Genomic DNA, 15,392 nt, shown 5'->3' on the forward strand with positions numbered 1-15,392 from the left:
CACAGATGCTCTTTCTTTTTTTTTATTCAGCAATGGAACAAATGATTTTGTGTAATGTGAATGTGTTTCTGGTGGTCAAAAACACTGCAGCTCAATGGTGGACTGATATCTGGCTCTTTAGCTAATACATGTCTCTACGTGTCTGCTGTTTGATGCAGGTAGAGTACAGTTAGCTTATGTTAGCTCGTGAGCTGAGAGCAGCAACCAGAGGTGCAGAGTGTGTTCTTAATTCAAAGCCCAAGCCTGATGTATTGTCTTTTCTGTGCCAAAGAGATAGATTCTTTGTCCTTTCAAAAAAAGTCCTGAAAAAATCATAGTATAGTAAGACGAAAAAAGTCACAAAAAAATGATGTTGAAAAAAGTCATAGTATAGTGTAGTATGTCAAAAAGTCATAAAAAAAGAATAGTATAGTATCTCGAAAAAAGTCATAGTATAGTAAGTCGAAGAAAGTCACAAAAAAATCTTAGTATAGGATGTCGAAAAAGTCACAAATAAGTCATAGTATAATATTTTGAAAAAAGTGATAGTATAGTATGTCGGAAAAAAATCATAGTATAGTATGTCGAAAAAAGTAAAGTCAAATAGTGTGTCGAAAAAAGTCATAGTATAGCATGTCAAAAAACGTAACAAAAACATCTTAGTATAGTATGTCGAAAAAAGTCATAGTATAGTAAGTCGAAGAAAGTCACAAAAAAATCTTAGTATAGGATGTCGAAAAAGTAAAAAATACGTCATAGTATAATACTTTGAAAAAACTGATAGTATAGTATGTCGAAAAAAGTCACAAAAACATCGTAGTATAGTATGACAAAAACGTATGTTGGAAAAAGTCAAAAAGTCATGGTATAATATTTGGAAGAATGATAAAAAAGTCATAGTATAGTATGTCGGAAAAAAATCATAGTATAGTATGTCGAAAAAAGTAAAGTCATATAGTGTGTCGAAAAAAGTCATAGTATAGCATGTCAAAAAACGTAACAAAAACATCTTAGTATAGTATGTCGAAAAAAGTCACAAAAAAGTCAGTATATTATTTTGAAAAAAGTGATAGTATAGTATGTCAAAAAAAGCAAAAGAATTCATAATTTAATATGTCGAAAAAAAGTCATAATATAGTACATTGGCGATTTTTGACCCTTTTTAGGGGGGCTCAAGCCCGGTATAAACACACAGAATAGTATGTCGAAAAAAGTCACAGTATAGTATGTCGAAAAAAGTCATAAAATGTAATAGTATAGTATGTCGAAAAAAGTCACGAAAACATCATAGGATATTATTTCAAAAAGACCCACAGAAGAGTATGTCAAAAAAAAGTAGAAAAAAGTCATAAAATGTAATAGTACAAAATGTCAATTTCAACGATCTAAGCGCACGGCGTGAAGCGCATGGCGCAAGTGCGTTTAGGGCGTGTCCAAATCCACTTTTGCTAGTTTGACGGTGGAAAAAAGGGTCCGTGCGCCGGGCGTATGGTTCAAAAGGGTTGTACTTAGTGTCTTCATTAATTCATGTGTTTTGGGCGTAACATGCAATAAACCAATCAGAGTGTCTCTCCCATTCCCTTTAAAAGCCTGGCGCGTTTGTACCTTGGCGCATTACTATTATGGCAGGCCGTAGCACCGTCTACAAAATTATCAATTTGGGAGGGACTAAAGTTAACAAAGGTCCTCTGTTATATTAAAGCACGACATTGAGTTAAATGCTGTTGGAATATCTTCCTTAAATTTATTTATAGCACTGTCAGATAGGCATCTAGTGTAGAAGCCTTTATCTAATTTCGATAGTAAGTCCGGGTAGTAAGACTCAGCACTGCTGAGACTGCAGTACTGAGAGTTTCTGTTCTGAGGAACATGAAGCATTAAACAATGAACTGCAGTTAATGTGACAACAAACAAGTTTAGAGTTACAGACACTTTACATTAGTGTTATTAAAGTCATAAAATGTAATAGTACAAAATGTCAATTTCAACGATCTAAGCGCACGGCGTGAAGCGCATGGCGCAAGTGCGTTTAGGGCGTGTCCAAATCCACTTTTGCTAGTTTGACGGTGGAAAAAAGGGTCCGTGCGCCGGGCGTATGGTTCAAAAGGGTTGTACTTAGTGTCTTCATTAATTCATGTGTTTTGGGCGTAACATGCAATAAACCAATCAGAGTGTCTCTCCCATTCCCTTTAAAAGCCTGGCGCGTTTGTACCTTGGCGCATTACTATTATGGCGGATTTGCACCGTAATATTTTTATTTGTAATCTTTTGCATGTTTGTGTGCTGCTGCGCTTCCCTGTGTGTGTGTGTGTAACAAGCATAGTGTGCACGCGCTGTGCATAAGCCTAGGCGCATCTTACTAATTTGCTGTTAAAATAATGAAATGCTGCGCTATTGACTTTAGACCAGGTTTTTGTTGGTCAATGGCGCGATCACTTCCCGCTGCCTCAAGATAGCAATATGCCAAGAATTCACCTGAACACACCTCCCTGTAAGACCAGCACGCCCATGGGCGCAGAAATGGGCGCAGGTGCATTTGCTATTTAAACGACTAGGGCGCTGGACAGGAAATTGACAACTGTGTCGGTCTTAAAAGACACTTCGGGCTTTGCGCTGCGCTGAGCCGAATGCAAGATAGGGCTTAGTATATTATGTCAAAAAAGTAAAAGAATTCATAAAACAGTCATTAGTGTGTCGGAAAAAAAAATCATGGTATAGTATGTCAAAAAAAGTAATTAAAAAGAGATAGTATGGGTCGCCTGGTTAGCTCACCTGGTAGAGCGGGTGCCCATGTGCAGAAGCTCAGTCCTTGACGCAGTGGCTCAGAGTTCATTTCCAATCTGCTGCATGTTTTCCCACCTCTACAGCTGTCCTGTCTATTAAAGGTTAAAATGCCCAAAAAATTATCTTAAATTTTTTTTTAAATAAGTCAAAGTATAAAAAGTCATAAAAATGTCATAGTATTGTTTGTCCAAAAAAGTCATAGTATAGTATGTCAAAAAAGAAATCATAGAAACATCATAGTATAGTATATCGACAAAAGTCCCAAAAACTTCATAGTTCATATGTTTATAAGTCGATAAAGTCATCAAATGTAATAGTATAGTATGTCGAAAACAGTCACAAAAATGCCATAGTATATGAAAATTGTAGGGCTGATCCTGCCTCTCTCCAGCATTTTCTTCATCACATTGGATGTCCTGCCTTGCCATGCACCTGCATCATCTATGAATACAAATGAATGTACTGTTTCCATTGCTTCTATTACTTTCTGAAAGTGCACAGTTTTACTGTAGTAATGCTAGTGTTTAACAATTTTTTTTATAGCTGTGTATGTAACCTCAGACATCTTACCTGGACATATTGGTATCTTTGCTCTTTTACCTGTTCCCTGTTTCTCTTCTCTCGTGTTCATGTTGTAAGTTGTATGTTCTGTTTTGTTATGAATCAAAATAAAAACGTCTTAAAAGTCAAAAGGTCATAGTCCAGTATGCCAAAAAGGTTACGGGTTAGTATGTCATAAAATATCATTATATCTCAAAGTATAGTATGCCATAAAAAAAAATCATAAAAAGACATAGTATAGAATGTCGAAAACGTCAATATAAAGTAGTTTGGTAATTGAAAAAGTATGTCAAAAAAAGTCATAGTATAGTATCTCGAAAAAAAAATCATAAAAAGGTCCCAGTATAGTATGTCGAAAAATCATAAACGTCATAGTAAAATATATTGTTTGAAAAAAAAGTCATAAACAGGTCATAGTATATAGCATGTCGAAAAAAAGTCATAGTATAGTATGTCGAAAAAAGTGATAATAAAGTCATAGTATAGTATGTCTAAAACAGTGATAAAAAACATCATAGTATAGTGTGTCGAAAAAAATTGATAAAAAAGTAATATTATAGTATGTCAAAAAAAAGTCCCAAAAACTTCATAGTTCATATGTTTATAAGTCGATAAAGTCATAAAATGTAATAGTATAGTATGTCGAAAACAGTCACAAAAATGCCATAGTATATGAGAATTGTAGGGGCTGATCCTGCCTCTCAGCATTTTCTTCGTCACAATGGATGTCCATAAAAAAAAATCATAGTATAGTATGTCAAAAAAAAGTCATGAGTACGTCGAAAAAAGTGATAAAAAAGTAATATTATAGTATGTCGAAAAAAAAGTCATAGTATGTCGAAAACAGTGATAAAAAAGTTCATAGTATAGTGTGTCAAAAAAGTGATAAAAAAGTCATAGTATAGTATGTCGAAATAAGTCATAATATAGTATGTCGAATTTAGTCGTAGTATAGTATGTCGAAAAAACTGACAAAAAAGTCATAGTAAAGTATGTCGAAAAAAGTGATATAAAAGTCATTATAAAGTCAAAAAAAGTCATAATATAGTATGTCGAAAAAAGTCATAGTATGTCGAAAGAAGTGATAAAAAGTCACAGTATAGTATGTCAAAAAAAGTGATAAAAAAGTCATAGTATAGTATGTCGAAAAAAAGTATGAAAAAGTCATAGTATAGTATGTCGAAAAAAAGTATGAAAAAGTCATAGTATAGTATGTCGAAAAAAAGTATGAAAAAGTCATAGTATAGTATGTCTAAAACAGTGATAAAAAACTTCATAGTATAGTGTGTCGAAAAAACTGACAAAAAAGTTATAGTATAGTATGTCGAAAAAAGTCATAGTATGTCAAAAACAGTGATAAAAAAGTTCATAGTATAGTGTGTCGAAATAAGTCATAGTATAGTATGTCGAAAAAAGTGATAAAAAAGTCATAGCATGTCGAAAAAAGTGATAAAAAGTCACAGTATAGTATGTCAAAAAAAATTATGAAAAAGTCATAGTATAGTATGTCGAAAAAAGTGATAATAAAGTCATAGTATAGTATGTCTAAAACAGTGATAAAAAACTTCATAGCATAGTGTGTCGAAATAAGTCATAGTATAGTATGTCGAAAAAAGGGATAAAAAAGTCATAGTATAGTATGTCGAAAAAAGTGATAATAAAGTCATAGTATAGTATGTCTAAAACCGTGATAAAAAACTTCATAGCATAGTGTGTCGAAATAAGTCATAGTATAGTATGTCGAAAAAAGTGATAATAAAGTCATAGTATAGTATGTCGAAAAAAGTCATAGTATGTCGAAAACACATGATCTGTCATGTGACACTAATCATGTAACTACCTACTTATCCATGCTGATCATCTGACTACTTGCCAACAGGTGAGGAAGAATGCCCAAGCAGTGCTTAATTTGTAAAGTGGGAGGTCCTGCAGCGCAGCAAAATTACACTGCCTACGTAGCTTCTCTGACTAACAAAACCTAGACAACATCAGGGCAATGTTTATTTTTATTTCAGAACATGCACTGCATCTGTGCAAATGTACTGCAACAATCGTTTTCACAAGCAGCAATTATCCATCGGACTATTAAATTAACCTAAAAACCCACCGTGGTCTCCACATTCTTGATCAGCAGAAACGTTTTTTGCTTGTTTAGGATCCGACTGGCCAGCGTATTTGAAGAAGTTAAGCAAACTTTGTTGTCTTTTTGACATTTTTCCCCTGAGTGAAATGAGGCTATAACAGCAATCTCAACCGGCACAAGTGCTTGTGTCACTTGAAGTGCAGCGCCGTGCTGTTGAAGTGCCTCCCCTCCCTCCGTCCCTCTCCCCCCTCCATCTTACCCTGAAAACTCAAAACGCATAGAAAATGCAAACGCAAGATTTTTGTGGAACTTCAATGGGGAATAAAGACTAATAAGACAGATAACAACATTGAACACTACACAAACAGTAATTTATTTTTTTCATTTAGGCGATTAATTTTTCGTAGTGACACAGGAGGTGCCGGATCCAATAAAAAAGGTTCCGGATCCAACATCGGAGGTGCCGGAACATGTTCCGGCGTGTTCCGGCTCAAATTAAGCCCTACGCCCAAGTGTAACCATTTTGTATTTGCCCTGATGAATGATGGGATAGGCTGCTCTGCCTAAATATACTGCTTGTTTATTGCTATTTTGTCCTTATATTGTGTTGGACTTTTGATGTTAGATTTCTCTAACATTTCTCTTTGATGTTATTTCCTCTGCTTAACTTGGTCTGTCATGTGACTTTACCTGGGCCACGTTCACCCCCGACAAAACGTAGCAACATGTTTTTTTAAACTGAAACGGGGGTGTGTTGAACACCCTGTTGTGTGTGCAAATTCTCTGCCTTTTTATTACCACAAGTTTACAGACATGTCTCTGCTGATTGGGTATCACCTGTGACAGCCAATAAACAAGAGACACACCCACCAAACGAGAGAAAACATTAGTGGTGGGCGATACTGCAATATTTGGTATCGATCCAATACCAAGTAAATGCAGGGCCAGTGTCGCCGATACCGATACGATACCAGTACTTTTTAGTAATTAAGGTGGATGCATTATCGAATTGCTAAATCTGAATGAATTTTCATGACCTTTAAGTGTTTTGATTATTAATAAGTTAAAACCCAGGACAGAATTTTCATTCAATTCAATTGTATTTATAGTATCAAATCATAACAAGAGTTATCTCAAGACACTTTACAGATAGAGTCGGTCTAGACCACACTCTATAATTTACAAAGACCCAACAATTCCAGTAATTCCCCCAAGAGCGAGCATTTAGTGCGACAGTGGCGAGGAAAAACTTCCTTTTAGGGAAAAACCTCGGACAGAGCCAGGCTCTTGGTAGGCGGTGTCTGACGGTGCCGGTTGGGGGTGTGATGAACAGTGGCAATAATAGTCACAATAAAGATAATGGAACTATGACTAGAAATAGTAGTTGTAGTAGTTCATGGTGTAGCAGGGCGTAGCAGGACGTAGCAGGTCTTGTGCTTGTAAAAATTTGTTGTTACCACTGTATCTTTTTTTCAAAATTATACAGCTTGCCGTCATTTCATTTTCGGCCTGAAACTCTAGCCACACGGCGCTCCTCTTCCTCTCTGCCATTCTTCTGCTCCGTCTCTGTACTGCTTATGTGTGTGTGTGCTGCTGGCCGCCCCCAGGTCTGGCTGCTTGCTTGCTTGTCTGCCTGCCGCTGCTGAGTCATGTCACGGTACAACATCAAATCAGAAGAGGTGGGAGGAGGAACAAAGTGTGCCTGCTCCGCGCAATGACAGGAGCGGCACTTGAAAGCAGCGGCACTTACAGATACAGACAGCCAGGTCGCCTCTTTGATGAAACCGCAGCAAAGCATGCTGGAGAGAAACTAAAACTAAAGTATTGATCTTATTACACTGGTATTGATCAATATCAATACCAACATTGGTATCGTTATCGATATTTGGATCGATCTGCCCACCACTAGAAAACATATCTCAAAGCCGTTGCACACCACTTCACACCGTTCCGTTGTTCAACCAGGAAACTGTAGCAAAACGGTGCACGCCACTTTGAGATTGAACGTGCCCCTGTTGACACTAATCATGTGTCTTCTTACCTATACATATTGACCATGTGATCGCTTGCCAATGAGTTATAAGAGACAGCCTAAAGGCGACCATTTTGTACTTGACCTGATAAAGGTCTTAATGGCTGAAACGCGTAGGCATGTTTTGTCATGCCAAAAATAAATTAAAGGCTTTTTGAACTTCATCCGCATGAGTGCCTCAGTTTCCTTCAACCATTTTAAACTAGTAGGATCCCCAAACTGAAAAGCACCAGAGGGACACTCTACACACCTGAGTAGCACTCCATGCAGACTGTTTTTCAACAAAGTAATAGTATTGTTGTATGTCAAAAAAAGTTTTATTAAAAGTCACAGTATAGTATGTTGATAAAAGTCATAGTATAGTATGTCATAAAAAAGTCTTAAAAACATCATAGTATGTCATAAAAATCATAAAAAATCATAGCAAAATAAAATTATAGTATAGTATGTCAAAAAAGTCCCAAACGTCATATTATAATACATGTTGATAAAAGTCAAGAAGTCATGGTCCAGTATGCCGAAAAAGTCAAAGGTTAGTATGTTGAAAAAGTTTTAAAAAGTCATAGTATAGTATGTCGAAAAATCAAAAAAGTCATATAGTTATCACGCACACCAGGAAATGGACCCACAAATGTGTCATGGCTCAGAGAATTGGAGGACCCAAAAGCAAGAGACAGCCAGGCAGTGGTGAGCTTGAGTTTGCGTAAAACAGCGTGGTGGACAAGAGTGGACTGAGCAGACAGAGCAGATTGAAATATCGCTTTCTACAGTACATGTTTATGCCGGGCTACACAGGTGAGTGCATTGATAAGTGTTGACTTTTTACTCACAAAGGTTTTATTGTAGCCTACTTACAGTGACGAGACTAGCGTGAGTTCATCTGCCCCAGATTGGTTATCCTCTTTGTATCGTTCCCAGTCAGGTAGTGCGTGTTTTAACGCACACACATCTCGGCTCAGCTGTGTGTGTGGAGCGCAGGCATCGCTGTACAGAATCCCGGCATGTGAATAGAGATGCAAATACAGGGGGCTGGGTTTGTGCTCCACCTGTGTAATGTTACCTGCTGTAAATGCTTGAAATGCTAAATAACAGAACGCATTTTTTCCTCTTTACATTTTCTGAATTCGTGATTATTCTGCGGCCAGACTAAAAGCTTTGGCGGACAGGATCTGGCCCGCGGGCCGCCAGTTGACGATGGCTGATGTATGGGCTTTAAATAATAAAGGTTTATCTTTCAAAGTATATCAGCGACGTTAACGGTCGCCTGGTTGGCAACTGCCAAATTGTGACAATTGGCAACCTAATCATCACCCCTGGTTGATGTGATTTGAGTGGTAGTGGCTTTCCATCTCTGTCTGCACTATTTTGTCCCCAAAAAGGACACAGTGAATAGGTTGGTCAACAGAACTTCAAACCATACTGGACATTTAGTTTTGTGTGGTCTAATAGAAGTCCTATCTGATGTCATCACTGGTCTCATCTCTACTTGATGCCATGCCGACCTCATGTCTGTCTCATTCACTCCTTGCCTGTGTTCTTCTCCACTAATACATATTCAAGTCAAACAAACATTATGTAACAGATTTTCATTAGTTTTTCCATATTAATAATATTAAGAAATGAATCTGTTGGTATCAAGTGGCCCCCCCTACACTTCCACCTAATGTTAGACCTACCTGTTGCCTTCCCCTGTCTTTCCTGATCCACCATCCTCACACCTGAATGAAATGAACTCACTGTTAAATATAGCAGCCTAAATTCAATTCTTAAATCAGCCTAGTGATGGCATCAGATAAGACAACTATTATGCAGTAAGGTTGTACTGCTGTGGAAATTACATTCACATTTTGTATTTTAAATATATATATATATATATATATATATATATATATATATATATATATATATTGTGCATGCTACCTTATATTTACCAGTTGTTATTTGACCTTAATTCAATAAAAATTCAAATAAAATTGAGATATGTCATGCATGGGATTGGTACCATAGGGTTTAACCAAAATCTAAATGTAGCTATCAGCAGCATTGGTTTGCATTAAGTTACACTAGCAACACTAGCCAGTCTGTTAACATGAATATTTGCAAGCCCCCAAGTTTGGTAGCAAATCTATGCATGATTCCATGGTAAACCAGAGTTATTGCATTAGTTATATTTTCCAGATTCTTGTCATTTATTGTACATGCTACCTTATATTTACCAGTTTTCAGCACAGCAACCTCGGTTTTGCATATTCAAAGCTAACCATAAACCCCCATTTGGTTGCTACATTCCCAGTGTTAGCAAACGCTAGCTAGTCTGTTAACATGAATATTTGCGAGCCTCCAAGCACAGACGTCACACTTTAAATCCTACCTGTTGCCTCTCACCATCCACTTATTTAACTGCTGTCGCATCCCTTGACATGTCATCTCCTTTTTTCCTCTTTCTTTTTCTATTTTTCGCCTCAACAGCTGTTTTGCTTTGTTCTTTTTCTTTTTCCATTCTACTCTACTTCACTACTCGTACCTGCTTGCTCTGCGCTCACGGCGCCCACCCGCTCCCCTCCCCCCCCCCTTCTATGTCAACATTCTATGGTGGAATCTTACTGTACGTACACACCGTCGCCGACTTGAGCTTCTTAAGATACCGGAAGTCATTAATTTTCAATGGAAGCTGGCTTCTCTCAGCTGCAAGGAGCGTCAAATCTGTTGGCGTCGCGTTTTGGGCGTTTTGAGCGACCAGAGCGTCAATCAGAAAGTTGAAAGTAGGTCAACTTTAAGGTAATGAGCTATGACCAAGGTTATAATCGTTAACGAAAACGAACGAAATAACGAAAACTAGGTGGGAAAAAACATTTTCGTTAACTGAAATAAAAATAAAAACGAGGCATTACAAAAAACAATAACTAAAACTGTAATGTCTGTTTGCAAAACTAACTAAAATAAAATAAAATTATCAAGTAAATATCCTTAGTTTTCGTCTTTGTTGATCTTTCATAGAGCAAATAATGTTATATCTCTCCGACCATGACATTTCCCGTAGACATGTATAGTTTCCGACTGGGAACCCAGAAATTCCGACATTCATGACAACACATGCGCAGCATTCAGCAAACGCGCTGCAAATACACATAACACAACCAAATACACAAACGTGCTGCAAATAAAAAAACGATGCAAAAAGAAAAGCACACAAACCCCGAAAACAAATGCAACAAAAAACGCTGCATCCAGATTACACAACGGAAGTTCTCCAGTCAGGTATGGCTGCATAGTAAAAAGAGAACTCCCGTCTCATGCCCTCCCGTCCATAGACTGTATATTAAATTCATAGTATTATTATTAATAACATAGCCTAATATAATATATTATTAATATACAGTCTATGCTCCCGTCTCATGCCCTTCGACTTTTCAAAACAAAAGCTGGCGTCTGGTCCGCTATGTCTTCATACTTTGGTGTTTTGGATGTTTTTGAACTAAACAGTACGGCAATCATGCTAATAGTTACAATAACTTTTTCAGCAGATGTCTTACTTACAACACGATGGAGCAAGCAAAGCTTGGGATTTATTCAGTTTGATAAATCCCACGGTAAATTGGCTGGTTTATTAAACAGGGAGGGACTATAAATCCTGTCTGTTTTTTGTTTTTTTTGTATTTCAAGAGCAAATTGCTCCACAATATGAATACAGATTGATGACTTAATTTGTTGTATAATCACAATATTACACTTGAGGAGGCCTATAGCCTACTTCAGTAATTTCGAACCTCGAAATTAAACCCTCTCATGTAATATGGCTTAAACAAACGTCAACATTAAACGCTGATGCAGTTTTAAATGTTTTATTGCCATAAGTTTACAGACGGCTCTGCTGATTGAGCATCACCTGTGACCTGAGCTGAGACACACCCACCAAACGAGAGAAAACATATCTCAAACATAGACTTAATATTTACAGTCTATGATCTCACCGTTGCACACCGTTCTGAGATTGAACGTGTCCCGTCTCTCTCTCTCTCTCTCTCTCTCTCTCTCTCTCTCTCCCCGTGGGGTCAGAAATCAAGCTGTTCCACTAGCTGCTCTCTCTAGAGGTCTGGAGAACTTCCGTTGTGTAATCTGGATGCAGCGTTTTTTGTTGCATTTGTTTTCGGGGTTTGTGTGCTTTTCTTTTTGCATCGTTTTTTATTTGCAGCACGTTTGTGTATTTGGTTGTGTTGTATGTATTTGCAGCGCATTTGTGTATTTGGTTGTGTTGTGTGCATTTGCAGCATGTCTGCTGAATGCTGCGCATGTGTTGTCAAATTAATGAAGTTGTTTTTCTTTTTGCATCGCTTTTTTCTGGGTTTGTGTGCTTTTCTTTTTGCATCGTTTTTTATTTGCAGCGCGTTTATGTATTTGGTTGTGTTGTGTGTATTTGCAGCGCGTTTGCTGAATGCTGCACATGTGTTGTCAAATTAATGAAGTTGTTTTCTTAATTTGCTTGTGTTTTGGCTATTTGCATGTGTTTTCTTAAGTTGCTCTTAAGTTGCAGGGCGTTTGCCCCTGTCGGCCACCGTATATTAGTCCTCTAAAATGTTATATAATAACATTGAGGAAATGCAGAAATGATTTAGAAACACACAACAGCAGCCACATATAGAAAATACCAAAAAAATAATTACTTTTTAATTTATTATTTATTTATTTTTACCATTGCTTTGGCGCCCCCCATGGTGCTGCGCCCCTATGCGCCGCATATAGCGCATACCCACTTTTTGAGAATGTAGTCAAAGTCAAAAACAGGAATCACAGGAACCAGAAACAATGAGACAAAAAAAACAGGTAGACTCAAACAAAGATACTCCAAAACAGAACACAATGACCTGACAACAGACAAAGAAAACACAGAGACTAAATACAAGAGGTAACAAGGAAACAAGGGAGAGGTGACACTAGGGATCAGGAACAGGTGAAACACATTAGGGCTGGGCAGACAATCAGACAGGCGGGAAACACAAGACAGGAAGTAAAATAAGACAAGACAAGGGAGACAAACAGAGACTTCAAAATAAAACAGGAAACACTAACAACAGAAACTCAAAACCATGACAAAATGTACGACTCAGGTGAGTAAAGTTCAATGGTTTTATTAGCACGCTAATAAAACTTTCAGGCAACAGTGTCCAAGAAACGACAGGCAAAAGGCAATCCAAAAACAGGCAATAGTCAAAAATCCAAGGGAAACAGGAACTCAGGAATACAGGAAACAGGGAAAAACGCTCGAAGGCTGCACACTACGAAAACCAACGATCTCGCACAGGAGTAAAGGAAAGACTGAACGTAAATACACAAGACAGAGGAGACAATAGGCTCGTTGGAGATGAGCCAGGTCTGCGCAGAATCGATCACCGGCGATCGCCGCCCAATGCATGCCGGTTAGATTTGTGTCCGACTTGATCCCGACTTGCTCTGATGTCATGCACACGTGGGCAACAATAACCTCACGAGATCAAGGCGGTCGCATGCTTGAGACGCAGGCAGCGCAGTTGCTTTTCACCAACTGCAAGACCCAGGCGGACCCAGGGCATGCTGGGAAACGCCTGCCTCTCAGTTGATCTAAAAGCTGATTGGGTCAGAATCTTCTCAACATGATGACATTTTATATAAACTTTTTTATTGATTTTGAATTGGAGGGATTTTAACTGCTATTTGTCTGATTTAAAGGCTTATTCTGTACAAGCCACATGTTGTGTGGCTGATAGTTACGTTTAAAAGTCAGAGAGACTAAATCTGTTCAGGTTACGAATCATCTACAGTATGTTGTTAATTAAATTTAGCAACATATCGCATGTAGAGCATTTTGACAGTTACTCTGTCATAATAACAACAACTGGAGACTTGTGTACAATATGTAATATGGGTCTGGTAACATTTTATTAAATCGGAATCGGACCACAGTGTTTTTGTGACTTCCTGTTTCCATGCTTGAGGGCTGCTGGAAACGGCTGGAAACTGTCCGACTTGACAGCGGATTTTTGTCACTGCCCCCGGCTGTTAATCTCGAATGAGCCTAATGAGACGCAGGTGCAATACATAGGGGCGGGGACAGGTAATCACACAGGCGGGAAGGAGAACAAAGACCAGGAAGACAACGGACCTGAAATGAGACGAGACGGTAAGTTTCAAAATAAAACAGGAAATGGAAAACTAAGCTGAAACATGAAACAAACTAAAAACAAGGGACGAGACATGACAACAGTATGTCGACAAAAGTCATAGTATAGCATGCCAAAATGCTTTTTTTTCACTCATTAAGAATTAAATGCCAAACATTTCCAGTTTCTCCAATGTTAGCATTTGCTTTTTTTCTGTTTTATCATTGTAAACTGAATATCTTTTTTTGTAAACTGTTGGTCAGACAAAACCAGATGTTTGTTGTGTTGGACTGGAAACACAAGACTAAATGTGTGTTCAGGCAGAATGTGAATCAAGTTTTACAGGTGGTACAATGGCATACAAAGTCTAAGGAAAGATTCAAATATTCCTCAGGCAGTGCAACTTCAAAATGATTCAATAATCATAAATATGTGCTTATCCCGGGGCTTTATAGCCTGACGTCGTCATACTCAGATTCTAGTCAGAATATGAGTCTGATACTGCTCCATTGGGCTGTGATTATGGGGTGTGTTTCAACCGAACCAGGATAGAAAATGCCTCTGCACTCAATTGGATAGACCTACAACCAATCAGAGCAACAGAGTTGTAAACAAATTCAACCTAAGCGCTCTTTGGTGACATGGTTGATTACATTACTGTTGATCATCTGTCCATCATCATATAAAGCCCGCCCTGACAATTTGATTGTTCCGAACAGTTCTGGTTTGAGCATACAGTGTTTCCCACAGATTAGAAAGCAATTTGTGGCGGGGGGGAAGGACACGCTTTTGGATGCTGTCCTCTCCTACTTCAATGCCTAATGAATCTATCTCTTTTTCTCCCTGACCCTATCTTTCACTGGTTGAAGCCTGAAAATATTGTAAACAAATTAATAACGTAACTAATTACACTGGTCGGACTGTTCAGCTGTTTCAGACTGATACCTCCGGTTCAGGCTGGTCCTCATCCTCAACACGTGTCTTTTTCAGTCGCAGAAAATACTTTTCAATACTCATCTGGATTGAAGCAGCAAACATTCAGTGTAAGAGTAAAAAATGACAACATTATGTATAATATTTTTATTTGATTCACACATGCTACATATAGTGTTTTGACCTAGACAACCCAACTGCATTTTACCGCAAACTTGTGACTAGTTAACTTCCTAAAGCAGGCGTAATCGCTTGTTTGCTAAGAGTCGGGACTCAACATTGTATTCAGAATATAAAATATTTTTATAGCACTTTTTAATGTGTGATTGTGTAAAGGTGTTCACGAGATAGATACCAACCTTTCGTGAACTTGTGAATTTCGCCAGCCGTCTTCTCTCCTTTATGGAGACAGTTGCTGTGTGCACGGTGGGCTTGATGGTGTTTTAAGCCTCCAACGTCGCCTTCGGCAGCTAACCCTCACCTTAACCCTTGAAACATAACATAGACAGTATATAAGAATGGACCAACAGATCCCGTTGCTCTGGACGGAGACCAGTGAAGGCCTTTAGAAGCACTTTTCCGGTGATGGCTGAGCGTTACTGCGCAGCCTCCAGCTGAGAGAGACAACGTAAATGTGCCGTGAGCAACGTGTCTGAAAGTTGTAGTCTTCTGGTAGCTGTGCCAAGAGAAATCTCAATTATTGCCAATCTTGCAGAGACGGAGAGCGTAGCCTACTATGCGACAGTAAGTCGCGTGGTTATGACACAATCGTTAGCCTATTTTTACAAAAACGTCTACTACGGAGCCATAACGTGAGTCTTTAAACGCTTTAGATGTAAAGTTATTCGCTGTCAAAGTGGCGCCAAAATGAATGGCAGTCAATGGA

General features: G+C 38.2%; 1 protein-coding gene across 2 annotated transcripts in view; it reads right to left on the reverse strand.

The window, feature by feature from the left end:
* Positions 1–12,160: 12,160 nt before the first annotated feature.
* ccdc71 (coiled-coil domain containing 71) overlaps positions 12,161–15,392 on the reverse strand; it is a 37,051-nt gene continuing 33,819 nt past the window's right edge. Inside the window, exons 2-3 of one of the 2 annotated variants that reach the window (XR_013501910.1) lie at positions 14,866–14,994; positions 12,161–14,154 (exon numbers count right to left, since the gene is read on the reverse strand). The gene's annotated coding sequence lies outside the window, so the exon portion shown is untranslated. The remainder of the gene's footprint in view (positions 14,155–14,865; positions 14,995–15,392) is intronic. The other variant, XR_013501909.1, reaches the window with a different exon arrangement.

Source organism: Sander vitreus, chromosome 4 (genome assembly GCF_031162955.1).
Source record: "Sander vitreus isolate 19-12246 chromosome 4, sanVit1, whole genome shotgun sequence".
Lineage (NCBI taxonomy): Eukaryota > Metazoa > Chordata > Actinopteri > Perciformes > Percidae > Sander > Sander vitreus.